We start from the raw sequence: 16,542 nt of genomic DNA on the forward strand, positions 1-16,542 counted from the left end.
CAAGCATGAGTGAACACATTCTTGAGAGTCTTCTCCATTTTACCACGCTGCTCAAACCACATATTTGAATTCAAAAAGATCAAACATCATCAAAGGAACATCAAGGGGAAGGAAAAGCATACACGCTCATATGATAGAGAACAGTTATTCAAAACATATAGATAAACTATTAATAATCCGGTAATACGATTGTAACAAGAAATTTTATTGTAAAATTTCCAAAACAAACTTTCACGAAAAGTGTATCTAATGTTTTATTTATTCGAAAATATTTTTGTAGTTCGGATGAAACAGGCATATGGTCTTACTCCTGAAATATACCCGTAATATGATATGTGAAGTGTACAAGACGAATTTCATCCACTCGTCTTAGGAGTTGGCAGTACCATCTCAAATTGCAGTGAAATGTGTGAACGTAAAAATATTGGCCATTTGAGACAGTATTCTGGTCTAGAAATTTAAAAAAAAGAGGAAAAAATTTCATATTTCTGAAGCTTAGGCATTCGAGAATATACTCTAGAAAGGACTAAACTTTATTGATAAAAATGAACTTCGATTTTTGAATATTTTTTTTCGAAATTTGTTTGATGATTTTTAATGAACATTTTTTTGAGTTCGATGTTTTGTAAAAATTTAAAAAAATAAAACTTAGGCCCTTGTCAAAAAGTCGTCTAGTTTTTTTTGATAAATTTCAAGGCTTTAGGCTTTCTATTGATTAGCTCAGGTGAGTACCAAACAAATAATATTTTTTATAGACTTCAAAGATTATATTTTTTATAGATTTCAAGGTTTTCGTTTGATTAGCTCTGGTGAGCAGGGCTAGTTATTTTCGAAGGTTATGAATGGAATTGAACTTCATACCTACTCCTCTCACTTCCACTACAGTCATGTTCGGTGGTTTCGTTTCAGTGTATCGGGATGTAGTGGAAACGAAATATTCCCTACGCATACTGAAACATTGACTCTTCTGTTTCGTTTCTCTCCTCTTTCGTTCTCTTAAAAGTATGAAAACAGAAGCTTTCACTGACGATTAAAACTGCTCGAACGGGTTATACTTAATTTCATTTCGCATATTAAAGGACGCTTGCTGCTTTCAGTTGTAAGTTTTGTTTTAGCAAAATGGATCTTCGCAGACCGTGTTCAAAAAAAAGGAAACTAAAAGATGGAAACTATCGAAAATAGCTGCGAAGTTTATAAGACGTAGTGAGGACGGGTTGTTGTATTTGTGCGATATTGATGATGCAAGGAAATGCAAATACATGCAGATTAAACTGGACATCAATAATTTTATAAGACATTTCCGTACATGGCATACAAAATGTCGACGGCTGCGGGCTTGATTCAGGGACAAAAACCGCTTAAGAAAAGGTTGTCACAAAACGTCCAGCAGCGATTGACCAGCAGTGACTAACGGAATGCATGATCAAACTTGTTGCATACCATAACCTGTCTCTTTGAAGGCAGCAACTTCTCGAACCCTTAAAAGCAGTGCTAGCATTGCCAATGGACACAATATTTATAAAAGGATGTTTGGCTGATGGAGCGAAACTTGGGAAAGCGGAAATTGTTGCGGAGGTGAAAGGTAGACCTATCTCATTGAAAATGGATTCAACAAGCCGCCGTAATAGGCACGTATTAGGAATACTGGCACAATGAACGGAGAAATAGTGGGTGAGTCATAAACAAGAGTCGAAAACAATCAAATGCTTAGTGCTTAGAATGAAAGGGGTGTGAGTGATTTGATCGATTTCTCTACATCGACTCTCTCTCTCTCTTTTGGTCATAACTTAGCTGCAAACTCATTCTCAGCTACTAAAGAAAAAGTTGATGAAGAGAAATCGATCAAGTCACTTACACCCCTTGCATTCTAAGCCCCTCAAATGGTTTCCGAAATATAAGAGCGCGTTCGCTTGAGCAATCACACGCACTCACACAGATACGCATATCAGTTCTTGACTGCCTTGCATACATTTCTTCATCTTCTTTCAGGAATAGTCGAGGTTAAGGAGCGACAAACAGCAGGTTTCCTGAAGGCAAAAATTATGGAGGTAATGCAGAACTACCAAATAACCATCGAGCAAATATTCTCGATTATCTGTGATAATGGTGCAAATAAGCCTACATATAAATAAGCCTACTGTTAAATATTTCAAGTTTGAAAAGAGCCACTAGAAAAATGTAGAGATGAGGCAAACAGATCAAGATATAGCACGTGATTACGAAGAACACAAGTTTACGGCGATTGAGCGATGAGTTGCAGGAGAATTTGAATCTGGTTCGTTGCGCTGTCCATAAACTGCAGCTCGCTATTCTGGATGTTGTTGATAAATCGGATGCAGAAATAAAAATAATTACTGAAGCTGCTAAAAAATGTCGATCTGTCAAATATAAAACCGCCTTTGAACTTCAGGGCGCACGGTATCCACCGGTGTGGGGACCAAACATGATGGAGCGGAATATACATGATGATTCTAAGTTTCTCAGAGCAACGAACATTCTTCGAGAAATTGGCTGAACAATGTCTTGAAATAGGTATAACGCACATTGCTTTCATTTTCTACCTGTGTGTCAACCTCATAGGGTGACACCCGCGACCATGATATGTATATTATGAAACAATTCAAAATTTGTTTTTCAATATTTTGAATGAACGTCGCCCATCAGTGATTGGCGGTAATATTTAGTGAATTACTTCTCTGTGGAAAAGCTCATGTAATAGAACCTCTCTTGTTTTTTTTTTGTTTTAAATAGGGTAAAGATTGCTGATTTGAGTAACGATTTCCTTCAGTTCTGGAAGTTTGATCATTACAAAACAAATGTTCACAAGTTATGTTTACACCATCACATTCGCTAGGCCAACAATGAAAATTGTCACGAAACTGGATGTTGACATCAGGTCCAACTGAAGCGTTCTTTTCCAATAAAAAATACTGAAGGAAGGTCGGAAAATTCGGAAAATTGAATTCCCACATGTTCGAAAATTACATCATAATAAGCGTTGTTAGTCCATTCGATATTTGCGTTATCGAAATTGATCTTTGTTCGTAAGTGGAAATGGATTTTCAGGCGAAATAACGCATTTTCATATCTTATATCTATAAATAAAAATGGAAAGCCAAATGTGTTGGTAAGCGCAAAACCCGAGGAAGGAATGGTTCAATTTCAGTCATCTATATTTCGTTGTATTCGTCTCTTCCCGTAGATCAATATAGCGGAGAGAAAAATCAGAAAATTGATTTCCCATATGTTATACAAATTACTAAGCGTTGTTAGTCCATTTGATGTTGGTGCTAACGAAATTGTTTTTTGTTCGAAAGATGAAAAGGATTTTCAGACGGAATAACGCATTCCTATATTTTCTATCTATAATATATAAACAAAAATGGAAGGCCAAATGTGTTGGTGTGCCCTAAACCCGAGGAAGGAATGGTCCGATTTGAGCTGTCTTTATTCTGTAATATTCTCTGTATCAAACAGGTATTTCATGCAACGGAGAAACATGTTATTTCCAAATGCTTGAAGAATCTTGAGCGAGAATTGTGTCTGAAAATAATTTTATATTATAAGGACGAATTTTTGTAGAATTACTGACAATTTATAGTAAAAGACAATTGTAAAGGGTCAAAGGGTAATCAATCAATGAAGAGTTCAGTGATTGGACTCATTAACGTTCACTTAGTAAGAAAACGTGGATGTTTGAAAGTATTCAAATAAAAAAATCTATTTTGGATGGGACGAAGTTCGCCGGGTCAGCTAGTATATAATAAATAAACAGATTGGAAAAACGACTACTCTTTGAACTTATGAGAATAACGTGCTTTTACTGAGAATCTACAGCGTGTGACAGTTGACAGTTTTTAGAACTGATGAATCTGTGTACTCGTTTTTCGCAGTTTCAACTCATCTCTACGCTTCTGAGCCACACAGGTGTGATGGTGAAAAGGTTGTCGCAAATTCGATAAAGTGCTCTTTATAATGGTGAGAAACCAATTTATGCGAACTACGGGCTGATCACAGCTATTGAAGTTTTTTTGCGATCTTGCCAAGAACTCCAATAATAGATCAAGTGCGCAGATCCTTCTATCAGCAGCTGGTGATCATAATTCTGTGTTATTTGTTCTTCTGGTACAATGTACTACGTGAAGTAGGTCTAGCTCAGAACAATTTCAAACTAAAAGGTAATATCTGGACAACGTTGTGACCAGACTCAATGCACTGATATTTTTTTCTTATTGCTAAAAGGAGCAGTCTAGTCGAAAGCCATTCAAAAAGCTTGTTTAAAAACTCGCGAGAGCGAATTTGCTTTTGGAAGAGAATTCCGAATATGAAAAGCAAGCTAGACGAAAGATCTTCCGGACCCGGGCTAACAATTGAGGAGGAAAATAGGGTGGGAATGTTGGAGTGCATTGATCGCTTTCATCTATAAATTCAAGAGCGGTCAAAATCGTCTAAAGAAGTAGCCGAACTTTTTGAAGCAATTCAAGCTCGACAAGCTCGACACATATTGTCAGCATCTAAGATCGAACTGAAAACTCGGCTCTCTAACTGGAAAATTTCTTGCAAAATGCCATCGGTTGCTAAATTTGAACAGGACCATGCCAATCGTTGAACTGCATTGGATTTGTTACAGTTCATCGTGAATTGATACTTCTAAGAAACATTTCAAAATCTCTAAGGTAGCTTAATACGTTGAGCCCGTGTCGGTCCCTAGGGACTGACGTTGAGTTTTTCGTTAGAAAAACGCTGACGGGACTGACATTTACAAATAAGCAAAAAATGTTTGTTTTCGGATGTTTTACAATATGTGACTACTTTCTTGTCGAATTTCTGGCTATTTTCTTTTTACACAATAATTATTTCTGCATTTCTTGTGAAATGGGGGTTAAAATGATGATCGTTAGTAGGAAGGCATCTCAACCTACACTAACCTAACTTAATCTAAATTAAACCGATCCTTAGAGAGATAATCGCAGCAAATCATTACGAGGAGATAGTAAAAAAAATGAAAACATCGATTTTTTTAAGCGTGATTGATGTCAACCGCTATTTAGCTATTGTGCTTCGTATTCTTGATGGAAACATGTTTGAAGCGAAAGCTATATTCTATATATCTATTGTATTACACGACGCGGATCACTCAAAATTGAAAATGCTTTAGAATGAAATGAATTAAAACTATTACGAATAAGAAAACTAACAAAAATAAAAAGAGTAGTGATAAATTAATTGTGATCAAACAAAAATGCAAAAAAAATCGTTGTGAAGTTCAATTAGTATAAAAATACTTTTAAAAAATACCCTGCTAATCTTCCGGTTGACCGAATCCAAATTACCACGAATTTTGTTTAAGTCATGTCATCTGTACCACCCCTCGTCCACTTTGTTCGCCGCAGAACGCATGTTTGTCTTGAACTATTTTTCACTTTAAACAGTTTATTTGGGTCTTTTTCAGGTTTCACTCGATGGATCGATGACCCAATATTTCTCTATTGAGGATAAATAACAGTTCGGCTGAAAAGTTTATTATGTAACACTGTAACACTTTTTTTTTTTCAAAATTCAATATTATTATTCAACATAATTGCCTTCGAGGGCGATACAGCGATTATAGCGATCTTGCAACTTTTCGATACACTTTTTATAGTACTCTTTCGGTTTTTCCAGTTTCGGTAATCATTTCATCATCGGTCTTAAATTACCTGCCAGCGAGCATTCTCTTCAGGTCTGCGAACAGAAAATAGTAGCTGGGGCCAGATCTGGAGAATACGGTGGATGCGGAAGCAATTCGAAGCCCAATTCATGCAATTTTGCCATCGTTTTCATTGATTTGTGATTTTTCCATTTTTTTTCACAATAACAAAAGTTGCTTCACTTCAATGCTGTAACTCACGAACCAGTCGACCGATTGCTGTCAAATTTTGACACGTATCCATTGGAAGATGGTGCTTGGTCAAATAGATTTTTGCAAGAGACGCCATCTAGACGTCAACCTTATGGACTTTTCAGCCGAACTGTTCTAGCGTGTCTGGAAAGTTCTTGTTCTTGGGCACTTTGTTGGTGACAAACCATAGCCCATGGTCTTTGTTTCGTAATAGCAGGGGGCCGAGTTCGACCAAAACAGTAAAACAAACCATCGTGTTGCTTGAGGAAATGCAGAAGATGTTTTCTAGACATTCGTTCTCGTGAATTTCCTGATCGATACATATACATAATAAATAAATAAATAAAAAATAGCAAAACGGCCTATATATTTTACTGAGAATAAACACTAATATAAATTGTTCTGGAAGAAAACCTTTATCCGATGCACACCCCTATGCGGTCACAGTACAATTCGTTCTGTTGCACGGAAGGATGCTACGTGCTTGTAATGTTTGCTCTAATATGTTATTCGCGATGCATACAATATTGCTTATATCGTTTGCTTCATTCATTCCTATGAGCGCTCACATGTTTGCAATTTTTGCTTCCAGAATGCATATATTTTCTTGCTAAGCTTCGTAACGAATACTTTTCAGAATTCACGACCAAACGATTGATGCATATACTTATGCTTGCTTGCTCCCCAGTGGAGCGATTCACGACAAAAATGTTTACCTTCAATAACGTATTCCCCACAGGTGCAGCGAAGTACGGGTTTATATCTCGCGCTATTACACAATCGCCGGTTACGAGTGGGAAAGAGGTCAATTGGAGCTGCCGTTGAGTCAACCCCAAACACAAACAAACCACGAGCGCGTAAAATTACGCGAATCAAGATCAACAACCGCATATTGATGTGAGGCCCGACTGAGTCAACAAATTCCCAAATTATGATTCCTTTCACTTTCTCAGTCATAAATCTCGTGACGGGGAAGTGCGAAACTGAATCGTTTCTCTTCCTATTTATCCGCTTGCAATGGGTCCCGTAGGCATAGTTGCTCATGCTCACTAATAGACATATCAGCAGAAAATCGAGATCTCTATGCCAGAATGAGCAAACTGGGGTAATCATAATTTGTGTTCGGTCGGAGTACAAAGGGGGCATAACAGTGTCGAGCGTCAGACGGGCCAAAAGTCAAACGAGAATTAACACATCATAATTCTCTAGTTTGCTTGCGTCTTGCTATACGTACGCTTATACGTACAGAGCATCCTTTTTTCTCCCACACGATCTTATGCCACTCCGAATTTGTTTTTATTCCAGACAAAGATGCCAACCCCTAAAGCGCGAGCGTGGAAAAATTGTCCGACGTAACTTTGACGCAAATGAAGAATGAACAGTCGGTGTTTTCAAAATTGGCCATTGTTCAGACTCGAGCACGCCTTGGCCAATAATAACTGTAACAACACCTAATGCACATGAAATAGAGGTTAAATACGCAAGATTCGAATTAATTGTATGAACCTTTAACCTTTGTGCCATGAGAAACGACCTGGTTGTGAACCGTTATAATAGTGTTATAATTGGTAACACGCAATGGTGGCGAAGAAAACGAACATGTTGAAAGATAATAATTGCTGGCCAAATAATTGGGAAATTATATCTTTATAATTATTCCAAATTACTCGATACGGTGCATTGTTTTGCTCCATCAATGTCTGCCGATAATTTGGAGTAGAAAACTCAATAAAATCGTATAAGTCGTTCCTGTGATTAAGAAGGCGAAATTTCCAGAACAACTCATATTCTTGGGAAGCAACTATCTTCAACGGCAGCCGCAGAAACGAAAATAACATATTCCTTGTAAGAATGTGTCTAAAATTCAATTGAAAGGAATGCCGTAGGTTTCGCAACTATATTGCTACTATGAATAAGGTTGCAGTCGCTATTTCTGTGCTAACGATACGTGAGATCAGATGCTACAGAAAAGGTTGTTTTTGCGTACTCTATTACACTGACTAAACTAATTAAGACCATATCGACTACGCCGAGGACACGTCCATCTTATCTCATCGCATGCAAACCACTTCTACGGGTTGCCAGCAAAGGTCACACGATGCGAAAACCACACTTCATTATTCATCTCGTCTACAAATACAAAATGCGGTGAATGCATAACGTCTTCTGCGGAAGCTGCAAGTGCTGCAAAACGGAAAGATTACGCCTGGAGAAACACATCCGTGGAAGTCGTTTCCTTGCTCCGGGTACGACTCACACCGGTTTGGGTACGGCTTTTCAACACGCTGAACTAAATTATCGCACGGGAATACAAAGGAACCGTTTTTGTAAACTTCTGGCTTTTGATGCTGCTTGCCTCGGCGTGTAAATTTGAATAGCGACGATATAATGAATTGCATTACAATGCATGTTGCGCATTAGGTTACGTTTTCGCTCGTCGCGAAAATTTTGTACGCAACGTGTACGCGATTCATTTACCCGGCTTCTTGTTTTCGGCTAGCGTGCGGCAAAGTAAACTCATTTAAACTTCTGAAATGGTATGAAGAGTTTTAATGGACTTGTTGAGTTCAAAGTATAAATGCTTCATTAGCATTTGTTTGACAATTGCACAATATTCCTCTGTTCATTTTGGCTGCATTGTGCTTGGTGGTCACACCAATGGACCACGAACGAAAATGGTAATGAATTTTCAGGTGAAATAAACACACTTTTCAATTAAAAATTATAAATTAAATTAACCTTGCTAAATATGTAGCGGAACGCGGTCCTAATCCGACCGGTGGTCCTGATCCTCTCAACCTCCGCATCTCTGTGCTACCTACAGAATTTTCAATAGGGTCAAATGAAATGTGTCACAATGCTGACAATATGGTTGTATCGTGACCCTTTTCCTCCTCCCTTCATTCTAGCGTTTTAACGTTAATTTTACGTTTTCATTGCCTCAAAAACCAAAAAATGCTTGTTTAAGTTGCGAAAATTGCAAACAAGGAAATTTTGAGGACATATAATCTGCTCATTAGAACAAGTTATTTAAATTGAATCTGCTTGTTGCTGTTATTACAAGACATGTTGTTATTTAGAAAATGTCGGGGTGAACCTGAGCTGGCATCCAAGTGGTTCCGACCTCCACATTTTGCTTCATAATTATTTAAGGGGGTATGCTAGTGTAGAGGTACGAATTTCGGACGTTCTTTCGAGCTCAGAAAAAATAAAACAAAGCATATTTTTACTATTCATTATATCATTACTTGTTCATCTATCATTCAATAATGAAACAAAAAATGAACAGAAAAAACATTCATGATTAAAATAGTTACAAGCTGATGAAGTGAAGGAGTTCAAAAAAAGGTGTGCAATGGCGTAGATCGAAGATCGATCTTTTCAATTCCGATTTCCGATTTTTTTGGATCGATCTTTTCGATCGATTTTTTCGATCTTAGAAAAACCATCTAACAAATTTTTTAAACATAATGTCAACATTTGATTCGTTTCCTCTACGATTTAATTCTGTAAAAATGCTGACCGAGACAGAACTATCAGCAGCAACTGAGAGGATTTGCTGTCACCAGTGGCTCATAGGATCACTGAACTACATGTTGACATCAATTCCAGGCGAAAGGCTATTCTTAGGAACTGGCGCCAAAATCAAGAATTGTCATTTAGACAAACTTATGGCACGACTGGCTTTCATTGAGCCGTTGTCAGCTGAGTTACGGACAGTTATCAGTTGTTGAATTTACAGTTGTGCTAAAGTAATGCTTAATAAAACATGGAGTCGTCACAAAAAGAATGCCCTGTAAAATGTATTTATCCTAAACTTTAATTTTTTTCGTGGCCTTCATGCTGAGGTACAAAACAAAATGCTTTTGATGTTTAATAGAAATATGAAATTTGTATTCCATGTCTAAAGAAAACACAACACTCCTATAGAATAATCAGATCAATTGGAAAAAAAATCTTGTGATTTTTAAAAGATCAATTCGACAAAGTTCGATACTTTGGTACCGATTTAATCAGTGGATCGATCCCTTTGCCGTTTGAAGAATCGATACGACAAGATCGATCTTTTTATAAAGATCGCCCAATCCTAGCGATTCCAGCCCTTCTGATTATCCTAAACAAAAAAATCAAACAGATTCTGAATCAGTAAAAATGCCGCTATCGGCGAATTTCATGCTAACTCGTCTTAGGAGTTCGCAGCACCATCTCAGATAGCAGCGAAACGTTGTGAGTGTATTTTTTTAAATTTTTTTGCAAAAAATTATAACTCAAAAAGTATAATACCTAAAAAATTCTAAACAAAGATGAAATGTGGGAAATTGTTTAAGTTTTCATAAAAAATACCAGATTTTTTTGAAAAAAAAATTCGCTGAAAAAAAACATTTTAAAAATCAAAATTCATTTTTTTCAAAAACATTTTTTTTCAAATTCTCAAAAAATATTCATGTATTCATAAAAACATATCAAGAAAAGTTCATTGAAAATTAAAATTCATTTTTCTCGAAAACATGTTTTTATAAAATTCTTAAAAAATAGATTTGAATAGCCCATACAACTTCCAAAGAGTCACCCATACATCGGAAAATTTATTTTTTTAGAGGGAAATAGTTTTTCTAACAACATTTTCATGTTTTTTCTTTGAATTTCGAACAAATAGGTGCCCCTCCTGGAAATTAGTTATCATAAAGTTACATGAACGATTCAAGTTTATTAATCGCTACTGATGATTTTTCCTATAATATGAAAGTTTTCCTCGAATTTAAACAGAAACATGTCGGATTGCATACTGTTAGGTGTGAAATAGAAAGTAAATTGGAACACTAAGGAGTTGTGAAGTGTACGAATATGATTGGAAGCTCAATGGTAACGTTTAGGTGATTTATACTTTTCGTTCAGATTTGTCTGTGTTTTCCTTTTAAGAATGTTAATACTCTTTTGTTTTTCCAGGTCTGGATACCTCGGGACCTTTCTGGAGAATGGAAGCAGTGTCATGCATCCATCAATGTTTCAATGGCGGAGCTATTATTTATGGACGCAGTCAACAAGGCATACGATGCTGGGTTTTAAATCAGCCGTATTAGACTGCAGTAGAGAAACGTTGGTAAATCATATTTTTCATTGTGAATATATAGGAAAAATATATGAAATCGTGTAAAACAAATAAATAATTAATTTACAAAAATAAAAAAATCCAAACAAATTCAGCCAATTTTTCACGCTATTTATTAACACTACCGCGAGGACTCTTAAAGCATACCTGGTCACTGTCTAAGTACGTTGGGATTGGTGGGAGATTATCAATGATGGCTCCTTTTGGCACGTCGAGCTAATTGAAGACTGAATGATCAGGAGAAATGAGTCAGTACTTCGTCTTGCTGCGATCCGATCATTGAAAAAAATCTACAAAAAGATTTGCAGGTTTGCGGTATTTCGAGTGGAATCCATCCACTGCGTTTACGGCTTTTGATGAATGACTAAAAAGCCGATTTATGTTTCGAATTGATTTGAACACGGCTAGGAAATTTGCGTTTTTGAGAAAAATGAATTTTAATTTTAAAAATAACTTTTTTGTCAGCGAATTTTTTTTCCAAAAAATTTTTGTTATTTTTTTGTGAAAATTCAAACAATTTCCTACATTTCATCATATGACATTAATTTTGTAGGTATCACAATTTTTATGTTATAAATTTTTGTAAAAAATTAAAAAAAAATTGTTTTTTTTCCAAAAAGTTGTCTAATTATTTTTCGAGTATTTCAAGCATGCAAAGTTGCTTGAATGTCTTTACACCCACAACGTTTCACTGCTATCTGAAATGGTGCTGCCAACGGCCAGTCGAGTTGGCATGAAATTCATCATTTGAAGTAAATAAGTTATTTGTTTTTCATTCTAATAACATATATTTTTTCTACAATGAATATTTTCGATGGTACAGATTTTTTGAAGAAAAAGTACAGATGAGAAAGATGTTGAACCCCTCTGGTACAGATTTAAATGTGACAACACTGACCCAGAGCAATAACTGTGTCCAAATCCGATTCCGATTCCGGATACAGTTTATTTCGAATTAAATCACTATTTGGCGGCAGGTCTATGTCACAAACACAAACGAACTCTCCATGAAGATTTTTACACACACCTATTTGTCCCAAACTTTCAAAGTTTTTTAGTGATACTGATTTGCATTAGGATGATGCCTTGACCACCACGTTCGTGTTGACTAGTGGATGCGTTTCGATAACATCGGAAGATGAAACAATAGATAGCGAATTCTAAATAAGTCATATTGCTGTAAAGACATGTCTTAGTTATTACCACAACGTGTGTAGTGCTTCGAACGTTCTGATGCTAAATAGTCATGAAGGATTACGATTAAACAGAAATAGGAACAGGTTTGGAATTTGGCATACGTTTTGTAGATTCAACGTGATGAATTACGCTGTTGACAGTACTGCAACTGGAGAGGCGTAGTTCACAACAATGTGTCCATTTCATGCTGTTCCACGCTGAGGCTTGTCACGATTAACTACCTGACGTTTTCTGCGTTTGAATATTGATCTGCAACCGTAATCAACACAGTGTTGCAATTCGACAACCACCCCAAATGTATCAAAAGCGAAAATACCAACCCTGAGCCGCCAAAGATGCAACAAGGGAGATGAAGTAGCACGCAAATTGAAGACGCCGACGTCTTTTACTCTTTATAAAGCCGTGCAACGAATGGACTCCAACTTCAGAGAACATAATCCTTACATATTTACCATTGATAAAAAAAATAACTATTGAAACTGTTGAAAAACAATTGGTGGCAATATAGTTGCCACTACCCGTTAATCCCAAACACACTATTTGCCGCAGTCTTGTAAGCTCACTTCATTGCACCTTTGGTTGTGCAAAAATCAGAACAATATTTCGAGTGCAGCGAGAAAAAAATATTGAATGAAAAAATGAAACTTTCAATTTTTCACCAAATACTTCATTTATTTTATTGAAAAAAAATGCATGATCTTACACAAGAGATCCACAATAGTACGTTTACAGTGAAAAGCTTATCAGCCGCAAGGCAACTCAATTGCAGCTGACAAACAATATACAACAAGATATGCGAATCGCACCAGAAACAGTCTGGACATCAGAAAGTTTCTACTGAGACGGAAGAATTATCGTTTTCGGATCATCTCAGCAGCTTGTCCGAGTGGGGCTTCTCCGCTAGAACCGATGCTCTGCGGGAAATAGTTCGAATTCATTTGACAAAGCAGGAAAGAAAAGTGCCAACTTTCGTAAATAACAAATCTTCACGGGACTGGGTGGCACGATTCCTTCGCGATCACCAGCAACTGAGCAAAGGTTTTGCACATAATATAAAGCTAAACCGCGCAGCAATAACACGTGAAATAATCGCAGAGTACATGGCCAACTTGAAGGAATCTCTGGAAGGTGTTCCGGCTTCCAATATTTTTAATTACGACGAGACGAATTTGTCAAATGATCCGGGTAAGAAGCCTGCTATCTGTAAGCGTGGCTTAAAGTACTTTGAAAATGTGAGGAACTTCAGTAAATCTGATAGTTTCAAGCCTGAGTTGATAGGAGACTCATTCAAACAATTTCTGAAGGAACATCGTAACGGCGTGATCGGCTGTTCAGTTGGGCCTCAACCGAAGAAAAGATTGAAGGTTTCTCCTGGAAAAAGTGTTTTTCCTGGTGAAATTCCAAAACGTGATTCGAAATCCACATCTCAGACACCTGGTAAAAGGGGACTAAAGCCCAAAATCATATCGTTGTGAAATACCTTGATATAATAACAAATTTGATTTTTAAAAATTCGTTAAAATGCACAGATGTTTAGCAATCCATAATTCCTTGTTTCAAAAAATGTTTATTTATCATTATCGTATGTAATTGAGGTGATTTTTAAATTTTAAATGACTATGTCAAAAGTAACCCCCAACTTATGCAACCAAGCTATTTTTGATCGCTATATGAGCAAAAGTTCTTGAGTGGTAACGATTTGGAAGATTTCAGGAAGCTTGAAATAAAGACGACTAGTCTTGAGGAGTGAAACTAGTGAAGTGAACATTTAAACAAAATAACAAACTAGGTTGCTAGGGGTCTAAGATTGGTAGTCGGTACAAATAAACATAGGGTTGCTTAGACTGGATGACTACACTTCAACACCCCCTCTCAAACAGTTAATCCTAGGTTTGACCGTAGACGGGTAGACTTCAACGGCTTGGTAAATATATCCGCTATCTGATCTTCGGTCTTGATAGGTTCGATTTTCAGAGATCCAGAACTCAATGGCCTTTGGTTTCACGTTGATGCCATTCACCATGTTGTGCTGCACCAGTTTTGCCATCGCCTTTTCATTGAGATGGCCAAGTCGACAATGCCACAATCCGCTCGCCTCTGCATCGCACATGTTTGCTGCCGGTGGATCCACGTTGATTTCCAGCTCGTACAGACTGCCCTTCAAATGGGCCGTGGCAATCACTTGGTTCTCCTTCCGTAACACTGCTTGACGACCATCAAACAGCACCGAAATTCCAGCAATTGCCAGTCGTTTAACGGACATCAGGTTATCCCGTAGGTCGGGGATATACAGCACCTCGTAGATATTTACCCGAACACCTTTGTTGCTGCAGCCATCGATCACGCCCTTCGTTCTCGCCACGAGTGTTTTGCCGTCCTTGGCAACTTGAATAACGATCGGCTCAGCCAGTCTTGAAGACGACGAAAATACCGTGGCATCATTAATCAAATGGTCGCTTGATCCAGAGTCCAACTTGAAGGTGACCTTTTCGCTCTGCCGCCGGCCTGATTTTTCACGGTTGACCATAAAGCTCACAGAACCGCTTCCTGAAGCTACGTTGGCCTCACCGTTGTTCCTCTGGCGGCAATTTTTCTGCATGTGTCCCTTCCGGCCGCATTTGTGGCACTTGCCTTTGAACGGTTTCGGTTTAATTTTACCTTTTTCGCCGTTGAACGCCGTTGACTTCTCCACCACATCATTGTGCCGGTCACGCTGCTCCATCTCCTCTGCCAGGAGCCGCTGCTTGACGGTATCGAATTTCAAATCTTCGTCGCCTAGGTTTTCGAGCGCCGTGATTAACGGATCAAAAACTTCCGGAAGTGTCCCAAACAGCGTCACGATCAAATCCGCTTCAGCTAACTCTCCGCCTGCCTGTTTGAGCTGCCGAATCAGGTCTTCGAAAACCACCAGATGACCACGCATGGAATCGCCTTCCTTCATCCTCAACCGTCCAATCTGCTTCCGAACCAGGTTCTGCTTCACCAGAGACTTCTTAGCAAAGAAATTTTCGAGAGCTTGGCACATTTTTTTTCGCAGAAGTTTTATCTCGAACGATTTCCAGGCAGTCATCGCCAAGGAAACCGATCAACAGTGACTTCGCTTTTCTGTCCTTCTCGTCAAATTTCGTCTGCACCGCGGCCTCCGCAGTGTCCGCTGGGGGATCATCTGTCAACGTCTTGACCACTCCTTGCGCGTCCAGGAACATCCGTACCCGGAAACTCCAGTTGTGAAATCCAGGACCTGGGGTATTCCGTGCACCGAATCCTTGCTTGAAGTACACATAACCTCTTGAGTGGTAACGATTTGGAAGATTTCAGGAAGCTTGAAATAAAGACGACTAGTCTTGAGGAGTGAAACTAGTGAAGTGAACATTTAAACAAAATAACAAACTAGGTTGCTAGGGGTCTAAGGTTGGTAGTCGGTACAAATAAACATAGGGTTGCTTAAACTGGATGACTACACTTCAACAAAAGTCTTATTTACTAATTAATTTAGCTCATATCTTATAATGTCACCTATACATCCACGTTAAATATATGCATACAAAAATAGGAGTTAAATCGGATTAATATATAAAACTAGTCATTCAATCTTATAGAGCAATACACAAAGAAATGGTGGGCTTATATTGGTGTAAATACAATTCCTATAAATCAAATGGCGAAGTCTCCCGCAAAACTTTGACGTAGGACTACGTCTTTCCGTAAGGGCACCAAAAGAGAAAACAGGTCACGTTTTTATGAAATAAAGCTAAGGTTAATAACATTTTTTTCAATTTTACCATTTGAATTTACCCGTTTTACGAAATTAGGATATTTTTACCTTCGGGTCAATGTGTTAAAGTATCTCGAATGGACTAGTTTCGGATAAATATTATACAATCCAGTGAACAGATCACTATTCAAAATAGCACTTTCTCCTGGGGTCACCACAAAACTATGCTGTAATTCATAATCATAAGACCCTTAATCCGTTTGAGATTTTGATGCCAAATAACGCATCTTGATTGTAACTGTGGTACAAGTTCAAAAATACGCGTTTACTTTTGTATTTCAGAATAATTTTCTCTGTCTTAAGGGAGTATTATAGTCTAGAAATTTGAAAAAAAAATAATTTTTTTTCCTACATATTTCTATAGTTTAGGCATTCAAGAATATGCCCTAGGAAGGACTTAACGAAAATCATATTATTTACCGAGTTAGAGCTATTTTAGTGATACGGAATCTAACCTGTTACGGCTATCACAATGCGTACATGATATCTCAAGTTCTACTGAACCGATTGATGTCGAAATTATATGGATACAATCTGCAGGCATCTGTCTATCGCATGAACCTCTAAAAAATAATTAAG

The 16,542-nt window shown here is 37.6% G+C and overlaps 1 long non-coding RNA gene and 1 pseudogene across 1 annotated transcript; both read left to right on the plus strand.

Annotated features, from left to right (window-relative positions):
* Positions 1-1,024: 1,024 nt before the first annotated feature.
* LOC129776081 (uncharacterized) lies at positions 1,025-11,029 on the plus strand. The gene is made up of 3 exons (XR_008743053.1): positions 1,025-1,671; positions 1,990-2,048; positions 10,829-11,029. It is a non-coding gene; the product is annotated as an uncharacterized LOC129776081 (long non-coding RNA).
* Positions 11,030-12,877: 1,848 nt separating this feature from the next.
* LOC129773980 (uncharacterized) lies at positions 12,878-13,663 on the plus strand (annotated as a pseudogene).
* The last annotated feature ends 2,879 nt before the right edge of the window (positions 13,664-16,542 follow it).

Source organism: Toxorhynchites rutilus, chromosome 3 (assembly GCF_029784135.1).
Source record: "Toxorhynchites rutilus septentrionalis strain SRP chromosome 3, ASM2978413v1, whole genome shotgun sequence".
Classification (NCBI taxonomy): Eukaryota; Metazoa; Arthropoda; class Insecta; order Diptera; family Culicidae; genus Toxorhynchites; species Toxorhynchites rutilus.